This window comes from Schistocerca piceifrons, chromosome 4 (genome assembly GCF_021461385.2).
Source record: "Schistocerca piceifrons isolate TAMUIC-IGC-003096 chromosome 4, iqSchPice1.1, whole genome shotgun sequence".
NCBI lineage: Eukaryota > Metazoa > Arthropoda > Insecta > Orthoptera > Acrididae > Schistocerca > Schistocerca piceifrons.
In genome coordinates this window covers 623,088,419-623,115,782 of record NC_060141.1, presented here as the reverse complement: position 1 = coordinate 623,115,782, position 27,364 = coordinate 623,088,419, and positions in this window count along the sequence as shown.

The window sequence follows — 27,364 nt, the reverse complement described above, 5'->3', positions numbered from 1 at the left end:
CTAGTTAATGGAGCCGTCGGCTGGGGTCGCTGTTTTCCAGGGAAAACCAATCGCAATGTTTCCTGGCGTAGCCAATTGCTGTGTGCTGACAAACGCACGCGCGCGGGCGAAGGCGGCCAGCGATGGTAGCCGCGAGCCGCCCGGAGAAGTGCGGCCAGCGATGTATTTCTCGGCCACGTAAGGGAGCGTGCGTGTGAAGACGAGACGGCCAGCGATGGAAGCAGCGGGCCGCCCAGAGAAGTGCGGCCAGCGATGTATTTGGCGGCCGCGTACTGGAGCGCGTTGTTCGGTGTTTGTTAGAAGTGGTGTATACCTCAACAGACATCATTCTGAAACTGAATCCATTGTGAGGGCTCTAAAACCTGTCTTATAAAGAAAGAAGACGGAATACACTTCGAGAGATTGCGTATTGCCCTGTTGCTCATATTCCTTATTTTGATTTGGACAATAAATAACAAAAATGAAAATGAAAACGAAACAGGAACGGACTTAAAGTAACAAAAAGAAGTAAGTTATAAAAGTTTTTCAATAAAGTAAAGGTAGCTATAGGTTGGGGAATCTCTCTTACCCCCATTCATGATCAAGGTTCCCGTTTTTAGCAGAAGGGGTGTTTTTGTACATGTAACAGGTGGGAAGTTTCGACCTCTAGAAATTTCTAGAACATCCCAAAACATTCGGGAGCATTCGAGAACATTCCAGAACGTTCGAAAGTATTCGAGATCATTCCATAACGTTCCGTAATGTTCTACAATGATCTGGGATGTTCTGGAATGTTTGGCAATATTTTGGAAGATTCAGGAAAATTCCGGGATATTCCAGATCTTTCTGGGAACTTCGAAACTACAAAGGAAAAAGCTACAACATCAACAGACCACTTCAATACATTCCTCACAACAAACCACTCTTCAATGACAATGAGAAGGAAATTGACAACATTATCATGGACCGGATCGACAACGACACTGGTGGAATTGATTACTTGGACGCAGAAGCCGATACTGGCCAAACATATCTAACAAGTCTATTGATAGCCGAAATACGTGTTTAACAACACATCGCACTTGCACTGGCATTACCCGGCACTGCAGCCACACTTATGGAAAGAGGACGACCTGCCCGAACAATTCCAGGTATGTAAAAATTTAAGACCATCTGGACAGGGGAGAACAAGCTAAAATTGTGTTCTGGGACGTATACAGCGTAGCACATATAAAATCACTCGGAGCCATGGACAGAACCTTACGAGATTGGCGAGTAAACGCTCACACACTCTGAAGATTTTTGAGAAACACTTCCAGTTATCCCCAAATCAAAACCAACCGACGAGATCAATATTTGCTTTAAAAAATCACATCTCTGGCCACACGTACAAATACTGAATACTAACAAAAAAGAATCAGAGATGAATTACCAAAAGACGAAACAACAGCACATTGTGATAAACAACTTTCACATGTAGGCGAAGTCACATATCCTCCTGACCAGACGACCGACCTCATTAAACAGTGATTTCTGCAACATTGCCACTGCTGAAAACGAAGTTGTCGACAAATTTAGCCAAACATTGTTAACAACTATACCAGTCTGGACTGGCTGTTTGAAAGGGCAATTTTGGCAACTAAAAATAGTACTGTCGACGATAGCAACTTTAATATTCAAAAGAAAATTCCTGGTTTAGGAAGAATAAACAAATCGATCGACACGATGATAAACTTTGAAGGAAGTTTGAACTGTCTTACAGAATTTCTAAACTCTTTGCATGTACCAGGAATGCCATTGCACTTCCTTCTAGTAATAATTGGATCTCCTACCACACTACTCAGAAATCTCAACTAACCAAAACCATGTACTCCTGCTTCTCTCATGATCAAATGTAAGTGGTTTACTCTCGAGTAGGAAATTCGAAATATTTGTATATGTATGTGTATACCCTGGGTTACAAAATGAAAAATGCTGTTATAAACAGTTGTTGTAAATAGAAAATGTTTCCAAAAATATTTTGGCCTCTTACACTTTGAAGTTTATCCTTTTATTCCAACCACCACATAATCTCATGTCAACTTCGTAAAATAAGCTTGGTACATCAGCTTGTTTCCTATACATTAATTTTAAGAAAGCTGGAATAATATTCTTATAGGGAAGAAAAAGTTATCATTTTCAGTAACCTAGACACTAGGGAAAATTTTAATACCTGTTGTTCCAGTATGATGACGTATGAACACAAGTCTAAAGATGAATTTGAGTAATTTAAATGGCTATCATATGTTAGTGTCAAGATAAAGGAAATGGAATAAAGAACTTTATCAAACATTTTATCCTTGCAAGTAATGCTTCGTAACATAGAGTAGGAGCAGACATGTCCCATAAAATTTCCGGTAGGTGGAAACAACCCATCACATTAGTGCACAGTACATTAAACAGTGTCGAAACTAACTATCCGAGAATGCGTTTGTTCCGTTGTTGACATTCAATAGCCATTAAACCAGACCGGAGGTGATTTGCTCTTTCACCGTTGTAGTCACCATGTGTGTTGCTGCTCTACTAGTTCAGCTGATGACGATAAATTTTACTACCCCGTGTGATATGGGCAAAGAAATGTTACTGAACTACTCTCTATGGCTCTGAGTAATCTATGTGGTTGGTTCTCCCGCCACTTTCGGTTAAATTACTACCTGCACCCAATTTCCTTAAGTGCACAAATAAATAATAGCAAGATGGCAACCTACTGTAAATCAATATGACTGAGACGAATCACTTGTAAAAAACCTGAAGTTTATTCAGTCAAAATTCATGGACACTTAATTGGTTCCTATAGTGAGCCTGAACTGGCACTGTCACCAAAGTGGTGAGCCAAGTGAAGGTAAAACAAAAATCCGTACCAGCTAGACAGCGCGCACACACAGTATAGACACACTTAAATTAGTAAAATAGAAGCACTAATGCTCAAAGTAAATCAATGTTCGCCAAATAAGAATAATTACTAAATTCGACTGTTCGTTACAACAAGAAAAAGCCCCAAGTGGCCATTACACAAATAATCACATGTCTTAACTGTTTATCAAACCGAAAATAAATACGCCCCCGTTATGGTTCAATAGCGAGAAACCGTAGAACTCAGCGGCGAGAATCCACATGTCTAAGTATTACAGTTCTGAGAAACGCAGTCGAGAAATCGGAAAAGTCTAGCAATAGAGCTGTAGTCCAAACTGATACTCAACAGCGAAATTTTCAACTGCTGCTGGCGTACTCGCGAATAATTCGATGCTCCTGCAGAAATATGCAGCCGGTCCACCGCAGTTTAAGTTTCTGGCGTGGCTGAGAACTAATTCGAGCGTAAAGACAGATATTCAGCACCGCCGAGCTTGATTCCCCGTAGCTGCGTGTTGTCGTCTATCAGAATTTGCGCCCGACTAAAATTACACATGTCATTCTTTATGACAGCTAAAAGCGAATTACAAAAGAGGTGGTTAATTGGAGATGTCGCCATAATTTGTCCAATGGATAATCGCACATTATTAATAAGAAAATTTTTAGCATGACTGCACAGTTAGACTCAGGCAGCAACAGTGTCTGAAGTTTATTCTTGGCAGATAAAGAGGCACATGAGTCTAAAGGGAAATTACATCCACTCTCTGTTAGTGTGATCTGTTTTTTGGGACATTCAATAGAATTTGAATTAAAGCCGTTTTTAACAAAAAAACTGAAAGTAATTATCGGAAGCATAGTTTGCGTTGGTTGTGTGATGTACATTATACCACCCTAACAGCTGCCAGAGACCTAATCTTTAATTAATCAATCAGACTCTTGGTTAAATTTAAAAAGTACTTATTTTCTTGGTGCAAAAGTATGCATTCTAGATGCGTTTTACCATACTCTTTGATTCAACACCTTGATTACTATTGGTGAAATACCTATTAAATTCTCAAAATATACTGTTTATCATATTCTTTACTTTGATGAAACTCGATAAATTTAAATGTTATCGAAACATACCGGATAGATGGAAATGGCGCATTACGCTCGTATGTGCCTTATATGGTTATAACGACGCAATCAGGTCAGCAGTAAACTTCGAATACTGGAGCCACATGTCATCAGGTGATGAGTTAGGACTAAGCTCGGAGCGCGTCGGCGTTCAACCATACCGTGCGGCCACTTCTCGCCTGGGTCACACGGGTCGCCTCGGCTTAACTCTGACGGCACCTAGTGGTCATGCCACGACCACCTGCATGGTGCGGTGCGCTATGCGCTACTCTCAGCGTCACACGCAACCATGTCATTGTAGCCTCTGTCTGTGATAACTCTGTTCTTGGAAAAATGTTGACGAGTAAGAATAGTGCCCGAGCAGACGCAAGCCTTCAGTCGGCTATCTTTGTAGACATCAAGATGTTTTCTTTTATGGTGTGCAGATTTGGGACGGCGTCATTTAAAAATGCGATCACGTTTCGGTGCGGTTGCCGAGTTCCTGACAGTTGAAAACTGACAGCACAGTATTCGCATGTGTCGGTTCGAATGGAGCACAAATAAAACAATCAGCTTGAACATTTCTGTTAAAAAATCACTCTTCAGATAACATTACTGTGCAACACGTACCAACAATAAAATTTTAATGATATCAGTGCCGTTTCTGCAGAAAGTAGAATCTCAAACGTCATCTTCGTATGTAGTGTGTCGTGCATAAATCTCACAATCCTCGTGTCTCGCTTGGTAGGTTTAAACCAAGCATATAAATCGGTCTGAATCTAATAACAGGAGGGATTCGAATTTTGTAAAAGAACTCAATGTGCACAGCATTTATTTACTGAGAGCTATCAATCCTTCATAGCAATAAACGAAAAACACTAGTTTGCTTTCGCCCTACAGTATTAATTTATTGTGTTAATCGTTTTTCGGCTTTCAAGGTCATAATCATGCCTTCTAAGTAGAAAAACGATTCCAGAATGAGATTTTCACTCTGCAGCGGAGTGTGCCCTGATATGAAACTTCCTGGCAGATTAAAACTGTGTGCCCGACCGAGACTCGAACTCGGGACCTTTGCCTTTCGCGGGCAAGTGGTCTACCATCTGAGCTATCGAAGCACGACGCACCCCCGGAAAGGCAAAGGTCCCGAGTTCGAGTCTCGGTCGGGCACACAGTTTTAATCTGCCAGGAAGTTTCATATCAGTGCACACTTCGCTGCAGAGTGAAAATCTCATTCTGGAAACATCCCCCAGGCTGTGGCTAAGCCATATCTCCGCTATATGCTTTCTTTCAGGAGTGCTAGTTCTGCAAGGTTCGCAGAAGAGCTTCTGTAAAGTTTGGAAGGTAGGAGACGAGATACTGGCAGAAGTAAAGCTGTGAGTACCGGGCGTGAGTCGTGCTTCGGTAGCTCAGATGGTAGAGCACTTGCCCGCGAAAGGCAAAGGTCCCGAGTTCGAGTCTCGGTCGGGCGCACAGTTTTAATCTGCCAGGAAGTTTCAGAAAAACGATTAACACAATAAATTAATATTGCAACGCTTTTCATATATCATAATGTTGTTCTACCAAGAACCGACGTAAGATTCGGTTAACGTAATCCTTCATTTGTTATAGCTAAGAGCTATTAGATGGTTCATATGATCAGTACTCAAGTCTACAAACAAGAAAATCTAGAAGAGGCAACTTCTGTTTTAGGCAAAACAGAAGACTGAATCAAGTGCTGACGTACTCACGTTATGGATTCGTTTCCTGTGTTACTATAGTCAAACTCTTACAGAATGCTTCCGATACCTGCAAAGAAGTGTAAGTAGGCTGTTTAGATTTTTTTATTGGTAACGCCACCTGTGTGCAGTCTGTGGCTAGTTTTCATTGTTGTCTGCCATTGTAGTGTTGGGCAGCGGCAGCTGGATGTGAACAGCGCGTAGCGTTGCGCAGTTGGAGGTGAGCCCCCAGCAGTGGTGGATGTGGGGAGAGAGATGGCAGAGATTTGTAATTTGTCATGAACTGCTATATTTATATATGATGATATCAAGGTAAATACATTGTTTGTTCTCTATTAATATCTTTCATTTGCTAACTATCCCTATCAGTAGTTAGTGCCTTCCATAGTTTGAATCTTTTATATAGCTGGCAGTAGTGGCGCTCGCTGTATTGCAGTAGCTTGAGCAGCGAAGATTTTTGTGAGGTAAGTGATTTGTGAAAGGTATAGTTAAATGTTAGTCAGGGCCATTCTTTTGTAGGGAATTTTGAAAGTCAGATTGCGTTGCGCTAACAAAATATTGTGTGTCAGTTTAAGCACAGTCTTGTATAAATAGTTCAAAGGGGACGTTTCATATGTCGACCCTTAGCCTGGGATACCTCACTGGAATCTTCTGATTTTTTTCTTGTAGTTTGTGTAATTAGTGTAGCTATTGTTTATTGCTAGCGTGTAATTATAGAGAGAATCTCCTTTGTAGTTGCAGTCTTTCATTGTTGTACAGTAAAACAGTCGTGGCATGCATGTAGATTTGCACCAAGTATTTCGCAGCTGCGCTGGCAATTAAGTAGACATTATTTCCATTGCTATGTTATTTTATTTTGATCTTCAAATTGTGTTTTTCTGTGTTGTCGTGTGCAATACTGTGACAATAATGGCGTGTGAAAAACGTAATACTAGGCTCCAAAGTAAACTGAGAAATGACAGTGAAAATGAAAGCAGTGTGTTAGCGCCACCGAGTAATGAATTAACTAATGTTCAAAGTAGTAATTTGGTAATTGTGCATAGGGAAATGGAGCGGGCTGCAAACAATGGTGTAGACAGTGAAACAGGTAGTGAACAGAGAAGCATTATCGATCGATTGGTCGGCAACAGCTCGCCTCAGGAGTCCGAAATGACAGGATACAATTTCGCAAATACTGTAGATTCAGGTTTTGGGTCATCACCGTTTTCTCAAATAAGTCAAGACACATTTTCTGCTTGTCAAAATGTGAATGTTGCCGGTGCAACTTCACTGCCGAAAAACACTGAAGAACATGTTTCAGACACCAGTGCATTGTTATTACAATTAATGCAACAAATGGGACAAAAGCTTGAAAAATTAGACACAATGGAACAAAATCAGAGACAAACACAGCAACAGCTTCAAAAGTTAGACTCATTGGAACAAACTCTTGAACAAATGCCTGAAGATTTAACTACTGAGTTACATAACATTGAATCGAAATGTCAAAAAGTCTGTAATGACGTAAAAACTCAAATTTGTGAGCATTTTCAACCTATTTTTTCGCGGCATGAAAATGCATTACAGAATCACGAAGCAGCCATAAAAGAGCTGCAAATTATTGTTCATGAAAATCATGAGACCTTGCAAGCTAAATTTGACTCAGTTGCATCTACCGATTCGGTTACGCAACTTGCAAAAACTCAGGAAAACTTTAAGGACACAGTAGATACTCTGAAACTTGGTTCAGAAAAACACACTGAAGAAATAAGTACACTATCGGAGAAAGTAGCCGAACTTTCGGATCAGGTCACTAACTTATCTACAAAGGTAGATGATGATCTGAATGACACAAGATCCGTAGCCTTCACTGACACAGAAGAGTATGAACAAATAAGAAAATTCAAACAAAATCAGAATCAAATTAATACACAACACCAAAGAGAAATCCGGGAAGTACAAGATCAGCTGACACAGGTAATACAAGAATTACGTATTTCAGAGGACACTCGCGCTCCAACACGGGAAGAGGGACTTAGAAACACGGAAAAGCCGCAAAATAATAACACAGGGCATTTCGGAAGTTATGAAAGAAATTGGCAATGTGCACCGAATTATGAGATGGAACGGCCGACACGACCTAACAATGACCGATATGCGACTCGCCGACATGATGATTTTGACTATAAGCTGTTCATTACTACACGTAAATTCAAAACATTTAAGAATTCTGGCAACGACATTCATCCACAAGCGTGGCTCCATCAATTCTCTCATTGTTTTCCTCCCAACTGGTCATTAGAACACAGATTAGAATTTATGTGTGGCTACTTGGAGAATGAACCAGCTGTAAGAATGCGATCGGTCATTCACGATTGCCACAGTGAAGGAGAATTTTACCATGCCTTCCTCTCAGCATATTGGTCGCAAGCCACACAAGACCGAGTAAAACATAGCATCATGATGATGAAACACTTTGAACAATCTGAATTTTCCAGTCTTGTCAAATATTTTGAAGACATGTTGCACAAGAATCAGTACCTGACAAACCCATACAGCCCCTCAGAACTCATCCGCATTTGCTTACTCAAATTGCCTGAACATTTACGACATATTATTTTAGCAGGACGTTGCAAAGAAGACATTGAGGCTTTTCAGGGACTGTTACAAGAACTGGAAATTGACACAGACAGTCGCCGGATGCGAAAACAGGAAAACAATCACTACAGGTCACATACGTCACAATTCCGTGATGACAGAAACAATAACTGGACACGAAAAGGCTATTCTTACAACGCAAATCGTGACCAAAACAGACACCACCCATATGACAACCGCTGGCAGAGTAATAATAGTTACAGAGAAAGATCGCATTTCCAAAGTAGTGAATATGACAGAGACAGTCAGAGAAACAGACAATATGGGAACCAAAATAATTATTATCAAGGGAGACAGAATAACGTCAGATGCAACAGTTCAGCGCGCAGTTACGATTCACGGAGAAATTCTCCACCACTTAACCGACATGAAAGAAACTACAGGAACTACCGACATGACGACAGACGATGTGATCGTAACGACAGACCTGAATTGCATCAGAACTGGCGGGATTCAAACAGAGCAGGACCCTCTCGAGGAGGTGAATTTGTAGAAGTCAGGTCTCCAAATCCCAATAACGACGCGCGCCAACAAAGGAACAGACAATGACTCGCGCCGCAGGCACCCACGTGCGCTGGCTGGCTCAGAGAAAAATAACACAGACGCCAACCTTGAGAAATTTTAGCATTCCTCACCGACGTATACCGCATGATAATTGCGTTGAAGTTGAAACTCTGCGTACTAGGAAGAGTAAAGGTTTACACCACATTTCACATGTAAAACCGTTTATTGAAAGATAATCTGCTTTTTAACTTAGTCTTTGTCATAAAATTTTTCGCTTCACATTACTAATATGCTTTGTCAGACTTAGAATCTGTTAACATACAACAATGTTTGAAGTTAAATATCCAACCAAGAACCAAGAGAACTTATTTAAACAGAAATGACGAATGCATTGTTATAGTGAACAGACGTCACAGTGTTATTGTGTGTGTATATTCTTGCGTGTTAGTTGCACGATTATGGAACGACTATAAGGCTTACATACTTAGAACATTTACCAGTACTGCTGATGAGATTTTAATGCAACATTTTGGTTTATTTGAAAATACATTCTGAATTTAAAGTGCTTTCTGAGAGATACCAGATGACACAGAGGTTAGTTTATGTGACAGCTACACGATTTTTATCACAACACTACTAATGAGTGACAATTTACAATGTTGCTTTTGCGGTGTATCTGTTTTATATCTGCACAGTTTTCTGAATTCTTCTGGAAAGAAAAACATGTTTTAGTAGTAACTTTTGTGGTATAGGAACAATGAGACAGCCTTTTTCGTGGCACAACAATACGTTACAGCACAGTACTTTCTTCATCACGCCAATAAGCATAATAACTACGATATCTATACGCAAAGCATTTCACTTTTGTTTATCATGAGGTAAGTACATTGACTTCTGCAGAACTTAGCTTTCAGAGGACGATAACTACGACACTTCCACAGAGATTATGTTACAAGACGCACAGTTTAGCGCTACAGTACACGTATTTGAGTGATTAATTTTATACTTAAAACATTTGTTTTTAAAGATTTTTGAATTACAAAGAAAGTTTTCCGCGATATATTTCATTCCATTGCTGTAATCTGTAACACCTGAGGGTATAATTACATTAATCCTCAGGGGGGTACACGCTTACTTTGTGTACCATGTGTGTGGCAACCACAGGGAACCCTAGCTAATATGGTATTTGCTTATACAACTTTACACATCGATACCATATTTCTCTAACACACAAATTACACAGCTATCTGATCATTTAACTGAGAGATAAACATTTTTTTACTACATCAGTGTCACATGTTTACGCAATACACAGTTGGGTAACTTCACACTTTTGAAACTGTATTTTGTCTGTACTTTGTAAACTGTTCATATTTTTTCGGAATCATTGTGATACTATGAGAGCTTTGAATGATGTATTTGGTAAGGGAGCATGATTTTGAAGTACGTTTGAGGTAGATGACACTATTGAAATGAGCAGAGAATTTTTTTTTTTAGGTTTTGAAGTTATTGCAGAAAGCTACGACGTTTTTGAGATTTGACTGAGGTGTTATGATGTTATTATTACGACGATGATGTGTACTATGCTGTTGAGATATGTTTATGATCAATAAGATTATGCTACCGTATATGAGGAATAAGAAGTATGTTGGAAACCAAGAAGCGTACTTTAAGAGTCATGAAATGTGCGTAAATGCGTGACTGTATCACAATGCTGACGAATATTTTTTTTTGGACACTTATATTTATAGGATTTTGTTTCTACAGATTTGCAACGCTACTTCTTGACCTGTGAAATATTTTTATGTGAGACTGTCACTGTAGCGGAAACTGCTGTCGTAAATATTTCCGTAAGAAAGTTAAGTGACCACCTGCACGAAATGCGTCGCGGGCACCCACCTGGGCGACAGCCGCCCGAAAAAAAAAAGCCATTAGCCTTTCAGTGGCACAGGTAGAAAAAAAAGGGGAGGCCATCATCCTCGCTATCGACATTCCTTTGTAGAAAGCACCGCAAATAAGACACGCTAATTACTTGGAAAGATACTTACATCTGCACACTTGATTATGACAAGCGTTTTTCTCTAGAATTGAGAGAATTTTTACTGCCTTATGAAATGCCATATGGTTAATGAATGATGTTTCATGCCGTCCTTTGTACATATTTGCTCATTTTCTTTAATATCTAGTTTCTAGCTGCACTGCAGCATTGGTTAAAATAAAATTTAATATATGTACTAATATAGTTATTTTATGCCTACAGATCCAGTCAATAAGAAATTTATGATCTACTTCCAAGAAAATGAGGGCACATAGACATTTCCCTTCACAGGAATTGCATAAATAATTTTTTTACGATTTGGTAACTTATCTGCTAGTGTAAGTTCTCGTGATGCATCACTCTAGTGTTAAGATGTGACATAGGTATTAGACATGGCCATTTTTGGTGTACTATTTTTTCTGCTTGAGCTATGTCATATTTAGATATAAGCTGCTGTTTGCCAGGCATAGTGCTACTGAACTTTAATTTGTGTTACTCTGCTAAGCCAGATTTATTTTTTTGTTTGCTGAGCATTGCCTCATATTAGTTGTAATGTTGAATTGCTTGGTAATTTAGATTTACTGTAGCTTGCTTTGCGATTTTCCATTTATATTAATTGTTTTAAGTGCTGCAGCATTGCCTCGTCCCTTAGTTTAGCATCTGAGCTCAGTAGATTTAAATTAGCTTAAGAGGGGGTAGCCTCTAAGAGAATGAGTTGCGATGAATTGGAAGAAATGCATTCAGAAGTTATACGAAAAAAAGTACAGAAAACAGGTTTAGGTAGGATTTTCTTGGAAATAAATGTTGAGGTAAGAAATGTGTGAACATATAAATACAGAAAGCATGCTTAGATAGAATTTTTTTGGTGGAAACAAAGGATGAAATAAGAGGAAAGATATATGAAGTTTTGGGTTGGACTGCAGTACCACATGTTACACTGAAAACGAACCCTGTCCTTTCCTATTGGTGTTATTCCACTATGTGTTTGTGTACCCTTGTGTATTTGTTTTCTTCCTGTCTCTGTGTAGTTTCATAGAATTTTTTTTCTTTTAATATTAAGCTACATTCACTATGATGAGGAATACTGTTATCCTCGGATATAATTGGCATTAATAATATGTTATTTACCTTGTAAATATGCTTAGACATTATTTATTCTGTTTTGTTTTAATGCTCATGTGTAAAGTTGGTGTTCCAAAAGTTATTCTGATCTTTTATGTATCTACTTATCTCATAATTCCTGTAACATTGATGTATATGTTTATTTCTATTCTTTTGTAAAGCCTGTTTTACTACAAATGTTATTTGTATTATTATGTTTTTAATGATGTATTTTGTACCTTTGTTATTGTATTCTTATGTTATAAAATTGTAATTGTCACCAGTTCATGATATTATTAACTTGTTAGTTACATTTCACTGCACACGTTTCTGTTGGTCATAGTATATGGACAGTATGTGAGAAGTTGGGACTGTTAGTGTTTGCACGTGTGTTACTAATTCAGCAAGGGACTGGATAACAGCATTGCTGGTTCTAAGGACAATTCCAAAAACTTTGTGAGTGCACAAGTGGTGGTTTATGGACTTGCTATATTCTCCGCAAGACTCTTCGATGGTGAATGTGCACCTGCACAGTCGCAACAGATGGCTGCTGGCCATCTCTACAAGGACTACAGTGGGTCTACATCTTTGATGATCCATCAATACCATTATTTCTACAAGGACTGCAGTGGGTCTGCACCTCTGGTGGCCCACCAATATCGTAATCTCTACCAGGACTACGGTGGGTCTGCTCTGTGATGACCTGCCTACCAATATTATTCAAAACTTCGAACGACTCTGCTGTGGGTTTGCTCTGTTGTGGCCCATTACCTGTATGCATGTCAAGAGTCAGCACTGTCTTTCCGTTGGAAGGACAACACTACTTCTTCAAGACTGCATGGAAATGCACTACTTCTGTGTGCATTTTCTTTTACTGCTCAGACTTTGAGAAAAACTCTGCATTTTTACTGTGATGAACAATCTGGACTGTCTTTATGGACTGTGAGAAATTTTTAGCTTTTGACCAACATTGTATCAATAAGTGTGTGCATTTGATTTCTTTGTTATTGTAATTATGAAAAAATTTTTCAAATCTGTATTGGCCACTGCCAAAAAAAATTTGTAAAATTTTTTGTGGGGAGCATGGGGCTATGTAAGTAGGCTGTTTAGGTTTTTTTATTGGTAACGCCACCTGTGTGCAGTCTGTGGCTAGTTTGCATTGTTGTCTGCCATTGTAGTGTTGGGCAGCGGCAGCTGGATGTGAACAGCGCGTAGCGTTGCGCAGTTGGAGGTGAGCCCCCAGCAGTGGTGGATGTGGGGAGAGAGATGGCGGAGTTTTGAAATTTGTCATGAACTGCTATATTTATATATGATGATATCAAGGTTAATACATTGTTTGTTCTCTATTAATATCTTTCATTTGCTAACTATCGCTATCAGTAGTTAGTGCCTTCCATAGTTTGAATCTTTTATTTAGCTGGCAGTAGTGGCGCTCGCTGTATTGCAGTAGCTTGAGCAGCGAAGATTTTTGTGAGGTAAGTGATTTGTGAAAGGTATAGTTAAATGTTAGTCAGGGCCATTCTTTTGTAGGGAATTTTGAAAGTCAGATTGCGTTGCGCTAACAAAATATTGTGTGTCAGTTTAAGCACAGTCATGAATAATTGTTCAAAGGGGACGTTTCATAGAAGGAAAATTTAAGATACTTATTAGACACACGTAATTCACTCCTACAATAAATTAAATTTTACAAACCTCAGTGAAGTAAGATATTACATGATGGACATAAACGAAAGAAATCAAACTGCTACTCAGTTTGTTCTTTATTACAGCGACTAGTTGTCATCTTTTATCACCGAAACGACATCAACAACAAACTACGTATGACCATCTATGACGTTTCCTTTATATTCCAGCTAGAAGATATTGGTATGAGGTGCATAAAATACGTTGTCGAGCCAGCTTTCATCAGCTGTTGCCGGTCTTGTCGCACGATTTACTGTCGTGAAATGCAATGGAGCAGCAGTCGGCGAAGTGACAATAACCAGCGTGCAAGTGTACATGCTTTCGTGGCCCTTGTCACTGAAATTAAAATCTTCCAGGTTATTAGGCCGCGTCATATGAATCATTATGATTGACGTTTCAACCACTCTGCTGGGATCTTCCTCAGGATCTTCCAGTATTCACTACTGTTCTAGCAGTAGTGGGCACCAGAAGAACCTGAGGAAGATCCCAGCAGAGGGGTCGAGACGTAGATCATTTTAGAAGAAATAGGACGCGGCCTAATGTTCGGAACCGGAATATTATGAGGAAGATCCCAGGAAAGCGGTCGAAACGTCGATCATTTTGGAGGAAATATGACGCGCCATAATAAACCAGAAGATTTTAACTTCAGTAATCGTATCTTACCTGTGTGTAGACTGAAGCTGCCAAAAATGCTCCATATTTGCCTGTCGATGACATCTCTGCCGCGGTTAGTGGTTCAAATGGCTCTGAGCCCTATGGGACTTAACTCCAGAGGTCATCATCCCCCTAGAACTTAGAACTACTTCAACCTAACTAACCCAAGGACATCACAGACATCCATGCCCGAGGCAGGATTCGAACCTGCGAACGTAACGGTCGCGCGTTTCCAGACTGTAGCTCACAGAACCGCTCGGCCACTCTGGCCGGCCGCGGTTAGTGGTTTTCTTCGGTCACTCTTTGGACTGGACTTTTTTTTCTATAAAGTGTGTTGCTGCAGTACACGTAACAGAGAATTTGAAGCGGTTTGCATATAGCATTTCTTAGTTTAAAGCGAAGTACCCGTGTTATACGTGAACAAATTTTATTCTGAAACATCCTACTAGATCAAAACTGTGTGCCGAGCCGAGACTAAATGGGGACCTTTTCCTTCCGCGAGTATGTGCTCTACTAACAGAGCCACGCAACCACGACTCACGTTCCGTCCTCAATTCTTTACTTCCGCCAGTACATCTCATAACTTCAAAGATTTTATGGTTTAAGAATTCAGGGTCTCTCGCTAGTAGATTTGAATAAAAGGTTCTCTAGCTTCCAGCCGCGTCAAGTAGTCGATCTCAAGGTCTCCTTAAGATATCTGGCAGTTATTGAAACCAGTTAAAGATTCGACATGTCTCAGAGCACCTGGGGTCTACAACATACTTTGCAAGTGTGGCAAGCTCCACGCCACACAAACAGTGTACACTGTTGAACAATGCAGGAATGGTCTTGAGATATTTTATCGCCTACGTCCTACGCTACACTGAAAAATACGCTTTTACTGAAAGTGCTCTAGAAAACGGTCCCCGGATCAGACTTGATGATACCCCTGTCTTGGCTCGCACAGTCCTCTGCTATGACTGTGTGAAGAAAGCCATCGAAATGAAAATCAGTGACAACGCCTCTGACTGAGGCGGCGGCCAGCAGCTCAGCGCGGCGTAGGAACGAGCGAGCGCGAATTTGAAGCGGGAGCATCGAACGCGGAGTCAACTTCTGCAGCAGTGACACATCTTGCAGCTACAGTACATAATGGTGCACCAGTTGCCCATCAGTCATTCAACTTGGATAAAGTCAAGCAGTGCTTGGTCGAAACCTCGTCCCATTTTATCCGCTTGATGCAGCTGGAAGCCCGAGAACATTTTATTCAAATACACTCCTGGAAATGGAAAAAAGAACACATTGACACCGGTGTGTCAGACCCACCATACTTGCTCCGGACACTGCGAGAGGGCTGTACAAGCAATGATCACACGCACGGCACAGCGGACACACCAGGAACCGCGGTGTTGGCCGTCGAATGGCGCTAGCTGCGCAGCATTTGTGCACCGCCGCCGTCAGTGTCAGCCAGTTTGCCGTGGCATACGGAGCTCCATCGCAGTCTTTAACACTGGTAGCATGCCGCGACAGCGTGGACGTGAACCGTATGTGCAGTTGACGGACTTTGAGCGAGGGCGTATAGTGGGCATGCGGGAGGCCGGGTGGACGTACCGCCGAATTGCTCAACACGTGGGGCGTGAGGTCTCCACAGTACATCGATGTTGTCGCCAGTGGTCGGCGGAAGGTTCACGTGCCCGTCGACCTGGGACCGGACCGCAGCGACGCACGGATGCACGCCAAGACCGTAGGATCCTACGCAGTGCCGTAGGGGACCGCACCGCCACTTCCCAGCAAATTAGGGACACTGTTGCTCCTGGGGTATCGGCGAGGACCATTCGCAACCGTCTCCATGAAGCTGGGCTACGGTCCCGCACACCGTTAGGCCGTCTTCCGCTCACGCCCCAACATCGTGCAGCCCGCCTCCAGTAGTGTCGCGACAGGCATGAATGGAGGGACGAATGGAGACGTGTCGTCTTCAGCGATGAGAGTCGCTTCTGCCTTGGTGCCAATGATGGTCGTATGCGTGTTTGGCGCCGTGCAGGTGAGCGCCACAATCAGGACTGCATACGACCGAGGCACACAGGGCCAACACCTGGCATCATGGTGTGGGGAGCGATCTCCTACACTGGCCGTACACCACTGGTGATCGTCGAGGGGACACTGAATAGTGCACGGTACATCCAAACCGTCATCGAACCCATCGTTCTACCATTCCTAGACCGGCAAGGGAACTTGCTGTTCCAACAGGACAATGCACGTCCGCATGTATCCCGTGCCACCCAACGTGCTCTAGAAGGTGTAAGTCAACTACCCTGGCCAGCAAGATCTCCGGATCTGTCCCCCATTGAGCATGTTTGGGACTGGATGAAGCGTCGTCTCACGCGGTCTGCACGTCCAGCACGAACGCTGGTCCAACTGAGGCGCCAGGTGGAAATGGCATGGCAAGCCGTTCCACAGGACTACATCCAGCATCTCTACGATCGTCTCCATGGGAGAATAGCAGCCTGCATTGCTGCGAAAGGTGGATATACACTGTACTAGTGCCGACATTGTGCATGCTCTGTTGCCTGTGTCTATGTGCCTGTGGTTCTGTCAGTGTGATCATGTGATGTATCTGACCCCAGGCATGTGTCAATAAAGTTTCCCCTTCCTGGGACAATGAATTCACGGTGTTCTTATTTGAATTTCCAGGAGTGTATTACACATACAGCTAAATGGAATTCAATTTCCCCCCTCGGAATGATGAACGAGTGCGTGCTAAGTAATCTAAAACTGAATTATTATTGTGGCGATCCCATTATACCTGGCATCCCTCAGTCCATGTGTTCTGTGGCGGTACTAAGCAGGGTGTACAGAACTGCGTTTCCCAACGATTGTTTGCTAACAGTGATTAAACCACTGTGACTACAAAAGGAACAAGGGATCCGGTTGAGAATGACAGTATTTTCGAGGTATCATTCATAAATGTCATATTATACTCAAAGATGAAAACATTTAGCATCACCCCAGTTCCCAGAACTCCTGAAGGTAGACGTTGACTGTAGATATTGTATCGCAGACACACTCCCTTTGTTCAGAGATGTCACTAAACTCACCCAAAGATGTAAACAACCATGCATGAGCAGCGCCTATTAGACGGAGGGCGTCCGACAGCTGATTAGTTCCAATCATTCCACCAGGAAGGAGGAATACGTTTCATATTGTCTGTAGTTCAATCATGCCCAGACGCTCAATACCGCGATTCGATCGCGTCCGCATTGTTAGTTTGTGCCAGGAAGGGCTCTCAACAAGCGAAGTGTCCAGTGAACAAAAGCGACGTTGTTCGGACATGGAGGAGATACAGAGAGACTGGAACTGTCGATGACATGCCTCGCTCAGGCCGCCCAAGGACTACTACTTCAGTGGATTACAGCTGCCTACGGATTATGGCTCGGGGGAACCCTGACAGCAACGCCACCATGTCGAATAATGCATTTCTTGCAGTCATATGACGTCGTGTTACGACTCAAACTGAGCGCAGTAGGCTGCTTGATGCGCAACTGCACCCTCGATGTCCTTGGCGAGGTCCACCTTTGGAACCACGACACCATGCAGCGCGGTACGGATGAGCCCAACAACATGCCAAATGCACCGCTCAGGATTCGCATCACGTTCTCTTCACCGATGAGCGTCGCATATGCCTTCAACCAGACTATCGTCGGAGACGTGTTTGGAGGCAACCCGGTCAAGCTGAACGCCTTAGACACACTGTCCGGCGAGTGCAGCAAGGTGGAGATTCCCTGCTGGTTTGGGATGGCATTATGTGGGGCCGTCGTACGCCGCTGGTGGTCATAGAAGTCGCCATATTGGCTTTACGATACGTGACTGCGATCCTCCGACCGATAGTGCAACCGTATCAGCAGCATATTGGCGAGGCATTCGTCTTCATGGACGACAATTCGAGCCCCCATCGTTCACATCTTGAGAATTACTTCCTTCAGAATAACGACATCACTCGACTAGAGTGGCCAACTTGTTCTCCATCATGAACCCTATCGAACATGCCTAGGATAGATCGCCGTGACCCACTAACAACTCTGAGGGATCTATTCCGAATCGCCATTGAGAAGTGGGACAATCTGGACCAACGGTGTCTTGATAAACTTATGGATAGTATGCTGCGACGAATACAGGCATGCATCAATGCAATAGGAAGTGCTACTGGGTATTAGAGGTACCTGTGTACAACAATGTGGACCACCACCTCTGAAGGTCTCGTGGAATGGTGGTACTACAAGCAATGTGTGGTTTTCATGAGCAACAAAAATGGCGGAAATGATGTTTATTTTAATCTCTATTCCAATTTTCTTTACAGGTTTCGAAAACCTTGGAACCGTGGTTCTATGAACTAATTAATAAATATAAACATTAAGGCCTTCTTCCTAATCTGTAAATTCGTTCTTGGTCATCCAGTCTTCTGGTTCCCTCTTGGTTCTTTTACGTATTGTATATTACCAGTCTTTCCCTGTAGACTACCCTAATTTTCCTCAAAATTTCAAACAGCTTGCACCATTTTATATTTCGAACACTTTTTACAGGTCAATAAATCATATACAGGTTTCTTGACTTTTATTCAGTCTTACCTTTCCTAAAGCCTAACTCTTCATAATTTAACAGTTCCTCAATGTTTTTTTCCATTTTTCTGTATGTTATTCTAGCCGGAAACTTGGATGCACCGGCTGTTAAGCTGATCGTGTGATACTTCTCACATCTGCCTGCCCTTGCTATCTTCGTAATTGCTTCTTTACTGTGGTATATCATCAGTCTAGTACATTCTACACACCCACGTCAATAACCGTTTTCTTGCCACTTCCCCCAGTGATTTTAGAAATTCTGATTGATTTTTATCTATCGCATCTGCCTTACTTGATCTTAAGTCGTCCAAAGCTCTTTTAAATTCTGACTGTAATACAGGATTTCCTATCTCTTCCCTGTTAACACCTGTCTCTTCTTTCGCGTCATTAGACAAGTGGTTCTCCTCATAGAGGCCTTCAATATACTCTTTCCACCTCTCCGCTCGGCTCATAACAGTGGAAGTTCCATTTCACTCAACGCTAGAGCCCTTGCTTTTAATTTTAACAAAGATTTTTTTGACTTTTCTGTATGCTGAGTCAGTCTTTCCGGCAATCATTTCTTGAGTTTCCCTGAACATTTTCGTACTTCGTTCTTTCATCTACCAACTAAAGTATTTCTTCTGTTACCCGAGATTTCTCCCCATGTACCTTCCTTGTGCCTACGATTTAACTTCCAAGTTCAGTTATGTCCATTCCTGTCAACTGAACAGCCTACTGAGCTATTCTTTATCGCAGTATCTACGAAGTCTGAAAAATTCTAGAGTGTGTTGTCATTTCTTAGTATTTCTGTATCCCACGTCTTTGGTTACTGATTTTTTCCTGACTAGTCTCACATGAAATGAAATTGGCGTGAAGGCTCTGTCGAATTTTAGTTACATGGTTCTCTTCCAAGCTGTCAACTTAAGGTGCGCGAACACTTCCGTTATACAGTACTTTCATATGGGCTGCATGTCGTGTTACGAGCTTAGCAACACGCCTGTCATTTGTTTCAATCGTATACTTCACAGATGAAGACTTTAAGTGTTGGAAAATGCTGCAGCACTGATCGCACTCATGTCTTACATCCAGTTTCCGTTACATGATAGACTGCACTCCTCCTCTCAACAAATATTGTCTCTTCCATTCACCTTTCCATATTTTACATACAGGGTGATTATTATTAAATTTCAAAATCCGTAGATGACGCCGAGATTGTTACTTTAATACAGTAGACACTGTGTCGCAAACGTCAGAAAATACCACAAAAGTTGATGAATGTTGGACATGTGTGCTGCGACCCCTCATATTAGAGCTTTGATGTGTACCGCCTCCTGAATGCGACGTATCGTCAATACTGGATCGGTGGTCCAGTACATTATTCAGGGAGAGCGTCAGACTTCACTTCCTTACTTCCTCTCGGAATACGTCAAGACATTGGTGTACGAAATACGTTTAACAACGCTGAGTAACTTTTAGCATACATCGTGTCAACTGCTGGAGAAGTCTGGGACACGCTCGGTATTTTTCTGCACATCAGATCTGCAATGCGCCTGAGATGTGAAGTCTGCATTATGATACAGCGACATTATTTCGAACACCTTCTTTGGTGAGGGTCGTTTTCTGCTTTTGCTCTTAATTCTGGGTAGAACATAATAAACATATTTCCTCGTTCTGTTCGTGTCCTTCCTTCCTTGTGTTTTCTGTCGTCACTACCACACCGGGAAAGCGGTTCCGACCATGTATTGTCATGTAATTTTCCATCTTATACGTGTACTCTATCTATCCTCAAGGCTTGTAACCACTGCGCCTAAACACCCTGTGTACTGGCTTACCGAGCTACCTATGAGTTTTATGCAAAGGACTACACCAGGAAACATCAAGCGAAAATTATCAATTTCTCTGGCTCGCTATGTGCGATCTGTTGGGCATACACAAAAGAGAACAGAACCTCTCGGAAGGAAATTTAATGTAGTTCAATTTTGTACTGAAGAACGTTTTCGCTAGAGGCAGTCGTTTACGGTTTTATTCAAGAGAAACATTCCGAAGTGACGTTTAAACGCGTTTTTCTTGAGTAACTCGAAAGACGTGGCCTCTAGCCCAAATATATCCCAGTACAAACTTTACATTAAGTTTCCTCCCAAAAATCTCATGCTCACTTGTTCTATAGGAGTCAGTTTGTTGTACTCAGCGAAAGAGTTTAATAATCGCACAATCGGTTTTTGAATGCACAATGCATAGCAGGTTGCAGAAAACCCACAGTTACGGGCAGCTGAATTGTCTTGTATTCCCGGAGAAAGGAACGATTACAACCGTTTTACATAACTGCAGCAGGGGTAACCCGAAAGTGTTGCATCTGTCTTGTGCTAGGTTTCGTACTAAAGAAGAAATGAGATGACGTCATAAGAGACAGTGAGTTTGGGTATAACAGTAAAGGGGGTGAATCATATCAGTACTCGCCTTATTCATTTTACGATAACAACTGAAAACCAAATTCTGAATGGGTTTTAATCTTTTACATACACATCTGAACAGATTATCCAACGTATGTTATGTAATCATCATACGCAACCAGAAATCGTGTTCTTCTTCTTGTTAACAAAAACATACGAAAAGGCAAAGCACAATTTCCTACTCGTCTGTCTGCGTCGGTCTGAGAAACTTAAAATGATTTTCCCACATGGAACCTCCCTGTGGCAATAAACGCTTTGTAGAATTACGGCGAAGCTCAGGGGCTGATATTCTGATGTCTATGTGTTTACCGAAGAATATATCGCTATTTCTTTTTTCCTTTTTTTTGTTTTTCTTTTCTGCTGCAATGCTGCTGCTGGCTCGGTTCGAGCGCTGCTACAGCGACCGTCGGAACAGCCGCATTCACGTTTCCCCATATAGCAGGAGTTACGACGGCACTATTTCTGCAGATGGGGCTCCGAATAAAGCTGGTGGCGGGGCTGTATCTGCCCGCTCCTCCGAATTCAATGAAATCTAACGTTCGGACACATTTCATTCCATTACCTTATCGCGCAAAGTCACAGATCACGAGCTTTCCGAAGAAAGGGAGTTGGACTTAGATGTAACGGAGACTGAAAACGAATAAAGCCTACGGTAACCTAATTTTCTGGCGATCGAGAAGAGTAATACGTATGCCAGTCCTTACATACGTATCTAGCACCGGTAAGGAAGTATAAACGGAAGATTAAGACCAGGTTTTCATAGTGCCTGGATGCTACAGTTCTTGTCACAATTTTAGCTCTACTAGATGTAATCATTCAGCAATTATGGAAAGTCAAAGAGGAGGTAATTCAGTAGAGAGGGACGTTTCAATTATGAAGATAAGTAGATGCAATGAACAGAGAAAGATCCAAAGAAAATCCTAATACGGTTGGCCCTGAAATAGGTTTGATGTAGCAAACGGTCTACCTTTAGGTCATTGTCGTTGCCCCATCCTCGTATCCCGTACTATTTTGAAAGGCTCTGCTGGACGACTGTAATCACATCGAACATCATTCTTCGTTATTCCGAAGCCATATTATAACAATTAGCAGAAAGCTCTGGACCCTCCAAAGAGAGCCATGAAAAGTCGTATCTAGTAACACTCACTGTTCCACGTCTCTCGTCCTGATCCTCGTAGCATTTTCTTCCGGAATGACCTCACCTGATTAACAAGCTCTATATGTGACGGAAGAGGGCGAGAATAACAGTGTATCGATAGTTGAGACTACGACTCGTTGTCGGACTCTAGTGTGCTGTTTTTACTTGTTTAAAGCACCAATCTTGGCACTACGATTAAACTTAGGAGAGTATCACAAGAACACCAGACTGTATAACGTACACTGAAACAGTTCTGGAACCTAACAGGGTGTGCAGCGATTCTTTGTTCGCAGGGTCTTGTAAACGTAAATTCATTCACGGAGACCACACAAAGTTTAGCGGTTCCTATAGTAATACATTTGCAGATGTACGAGGTACTGGAATTAACTAGACATCTGATCCGAAAGACGACATAAATGAATTCTGTCTTCCAATGAATCTATACCTCTATTGTTTAGAGAGAAACCAGGCAACTTTTAGTTATACCTATGAATGTAGAAAATTATCTACAGACAGCAAAGTTGATCACTTTACAGATCGATGACTGTAAAGCAACGGCGTATCTTATTTCCACTCAGTCTGGGGAAGTGTATCTTGCGACACGTGAGTAGTAAAATCTCGGTTCTTTGGCAGCGGATTCGATTATTTGCATTAGGCACTAAAGAGCCAAAGAAACTGGTACACCTGCCTAATATCGATTAGGGGCTATGCGAGCACGTAGAAGTGCCGCAGTACGACGTGGCATGAACCGGCTAATTTCTGCAGTAGTTCTGGTGGAAACTGACGCCATGAATCCTGCAGGGCTGTCCATAAATCCGTAATAGTACAACGGGGCTAAGATCTCGGACTGATGACTTCAGCAGTTAAGTTCCATAGTGCTCAGAGCCATTTGAAGATCTCGTCCGAACAGCACGTTGCAAGGCATCCCAGGCATGCTCAGTGATGTTCATGCCTGGGGAGTTTGAAGGCCAGCGGAAGTGTTTAAACTCAGGAGAGTGTTGCTGCAGTCATTCTGTAGCAATTCTGGACGTGTGGGCTGTCACGTTGTCCTGCTGGAATTGCCCAGGTCCGCCGGAATGCGCAATGGAAATGAATGGCTGCACGTGATCAGAGAGGATGCTTACGTAAGCATCACCTGTCAGAGTCGTATCTAGATGTATCATGGGTCCCATATCAATTCAACTGCACACGCCCCAAACCATTACAGAGCCTCCACCAGCTTGAACAGTCCCCTGCTGACATGCAGGAATGGGCGGTCCATGGATTCGTGAGATTGTCTCCATACCCGTACACATCCATCAGCTAGATAAAATATGAAACGAGACTCTTCCGACCAGGTAACATGTTGTAAGTCCACTGTCGGAGTCGACAGGCCCAGGCGAGGTATAAATCTTTCGTCGTGAAGTCATCAAGGGTACACGAGTAGATCTTCGCCTCTCAACGCCCATATTGATGATGTTTCGCTGAATGGTTCGCACATTGACGCCTGTTGAAGGCCCAGCATTGAAATCTGCAGCACTTCGCGGAAGGGGGGGATCTTTCTTCGAACGCAGCGACGTCAGAGATTTGGAGTTATACCGGATTCCTGATACGCACTACACACTCGTGAAATTTCCATAAGGGAAAAACCCCACTCCATCGCTACCTCGGAGATCCTGTGTCCCATCGCTCGTGCGCCGACTATAGAACCATGTTTAAATTTACTTAAATCTTGATAACTTGCCATTGTAGAGGCAGTAACCGATCCAACAACTGCACCAGACACTAGTGCAGACACTACATGACAGAATGGCGATGTACTTCCAACATCCGGTAAAACTCCAAATCTCTGACTCGCTGCGTTCGGAGAAAGATCTTGCAACAACGGAACCAGCGACGACTGAAGAGAATCGTTCAACGTGACAGACAACTAGTTGTCTGTAGGCGTTGCCTACCGCAGAGAAGTATTCTGCCTTTTTATACAGGGTGGTTCATTGATCGTAACCGGGCCTAAAATCTCACGAAATAAGCGTCAAACGAAAAAACTACAAAGGACGAAACTTCTCTAGCTTGAAGAGGGAAACCAGATGACGCTATGGTTGGTCTGCTAGATGGCGCTGCCATAGGTCAAACGGATATCAACTGCGTTTTTTTTTAAATAGGAACCCTCATTTTTTTATTACATATTCGTGTAGTACGTAAAGAAATATGAATGTGTAAGTTGGACCACTTTTTCCGCTTTGTGACAGATGCTACTGTAATAGTCACAAATATACGGCTCACAATTTTAGACGAACAGTTGATAACAGGTACGTTTTTTAAATTAATATACACAACGTAGGTACGTTTCAACATTTTATTTCGGTTGGTCCAATGTGATACATGTACCTTTGTGAAATTATCACTTCTTAGAACGCATGCTGTTACAGCTTGGTTACCTGTAAATACCACAGTAATGCAATAGATGCTGAAAATGATGTCCGTCAACCTCAATGCATTTGGCAATACGTGTAACGACATTCCTCTCAACAGCGAGTAGTTCGTCTTCCGTAATGTTCGCACATGCATTGACAATGGGCTGACGCGTGTTATCAGGCGTTGTCAGTGGATCACGATTGCAATTACGCTTCAACTTTCCCCACAGAAAGAAATCCGGAGACGTCAGATCCGGTGAACGTGCTTAGACAACCAATCCACCTGTCATGAAATATGCTATTCAATAGCGCTTCAACCGCACGCGAGATATCTGCCGGACATCTATCATGTTGGAAGTACATCGCCACTCTGTCATGCAGTTAAACATCCCATAGTAACATCGGTAGAACATTACGTAGGAAATCAGCATGCATTGCATCATTTAGACTGTCATCGATAAAATGGGAGCCAATTATCCTTCCTCCCATAATGCCGCAATATACACTCCTGGAAATTGAAATAAGAACACCGTGAATTCATTGTCCCAGGAAGGGGAAACTTTATTGACACATTCCTGGGGTCAGATACATCACATGATCACACTGACAGAATCACAGGCACATAGACACAGGCAACAGAGCATGCACAATGTCGGCACTAGTACAGTGTATATCCACCTTTCACAGCAATGCAGGCTGCTATTCTCCCATGGAGACGATCGTAGAGATGCTGGATGTGGTCCTGTGGAACGGCTTGCCATGCCATTTCCACCTGGCGCCTCAGTTGGACCAGTGTTCGTGCTGGACGTGCAGACCGTGTGAGACGACGCTTCATCCAGTCCCAGACATGCTCAATGGGGGCAGATCCGGAGATCTTGCTGGCCAGGGTAGTTGAGTTACACCTTCTAGAGCACGTTGGGTGGCACGGGATACATGCGGACGTGCATTGTCCTGTTGGAACAGCAAGTTCCCTTGCCGGTCTAGGAATGGTAGAACGATGGGTTCGATGACGGTTTGGATGTACCGTGCACTATTCAGTGTCCCCTCGACGATCACCAGTGGTGTACGGCCAGTGTAGGAGATCGCTCCCCACACCATGATGCCGGGTGTGCCTCGGTCGTATGCAGTCCTGATTGTGGCGCTCACCTGCACGGCGCCAAACACGCATACGACCATCATTGGCACCAAGGCAGAAGCGACTCTCATCGCTGAAGACGACACGTCTCCATTCGTCCCTCCATTCACGCCTGTCGCGACACCACTGGAGGCGGGCTGCACGATGTTGGGGCGTGAGCGGAAGACGGCCTAACGGTGTGCGGGACCGTAGCCCAGCTTCATGGAGACGGTTGCGAATGGTCCTCGCCGATACCCCAGGAGCAACAGTGTCCCTAATTTGCTGGGAAGTGGCGGTGCGGTCCCCTACGGCACTGCGTAGGATCCTACGGTCTTGGCGTGCATCCGTGCGTCGCTGCGGTCCGGTCCCAGGTCGACGGGCACGTGAACCTTCCGCCGACCACTGGCGACAACATCGATGTACTGTGGAGACCTCACGCCCCACGTGTTGAGCAATTCGGCGTTACGTCCACCCGGCCTCCCGCATGCCCACTATACGCCCTCGCTCAAAGTCCGTCAACTGCACATACGGTTCACGTCCACGCTGTCGCGGCATGCTACCAGTGTTAAAGACTGCGATGGAGCTCCGTATGCCACGGCAAACTGGCTGACACTGACGGCGGCGGTGCACAAATGCTGCGCAGCTAGCGCCATTCGACGGCCAACACCGCGGTTCCTGGTGTGTCCGCTGTGCCGTGCGTGTGATCATTGCTTGTACAGCCCTCTCGCAGTGTCCGGAGCAAGTATGGTGGGTCTGATACACCGGTGTCAATGTGTTCTTTTTTCCATTTCGAGGAGTGTACATTAAGCCGCCAAGGTCGCTGATGTTCCACTTGTCATAGCCATCGTGGATTTTCCGTTGCCCAATAGCGCATATTATGCCGGTTTACGTTACCGCTGTTGGTATATGACGCTTCGTCGCTAAATAGAACGCGTGCAAAAAATCTGGCATTGTCCCGTAATTTCTCTTGTGCCCAGTGGCAGAACTGTATACGACGTTCAAAGTCGTCGCCATGCAATTCCTGGTGCATAGAAATATGGTACGGGTGCAATCGATGTTGATGTAGCATTCTCAACACCGACGTTTCTGAGATACCCGATTCTCGCGCAATTTGTCTGCTACTGATGTGCGAATTAGCCGTGACAACAGCTAAAACACCTACTTTGGCATCATCATTTGTTGCAGGTCGCGGTTGACGTATCACATGTGGCTGAACGCTTCCTGTTTCCTTAAATAACGTAACTATCCGGCGAACGGTCCGGACACTTTGATGTCGTCGTCCAGGATACCGAGCAGCATACATAGCACACGCCCGTTGCGCATTTTGATCACAATAGCCATACATCAACACGATATCGACCTTTCCCGCAATTGGTAAATGGTCCTTTTTAACACGGGTATTGTAT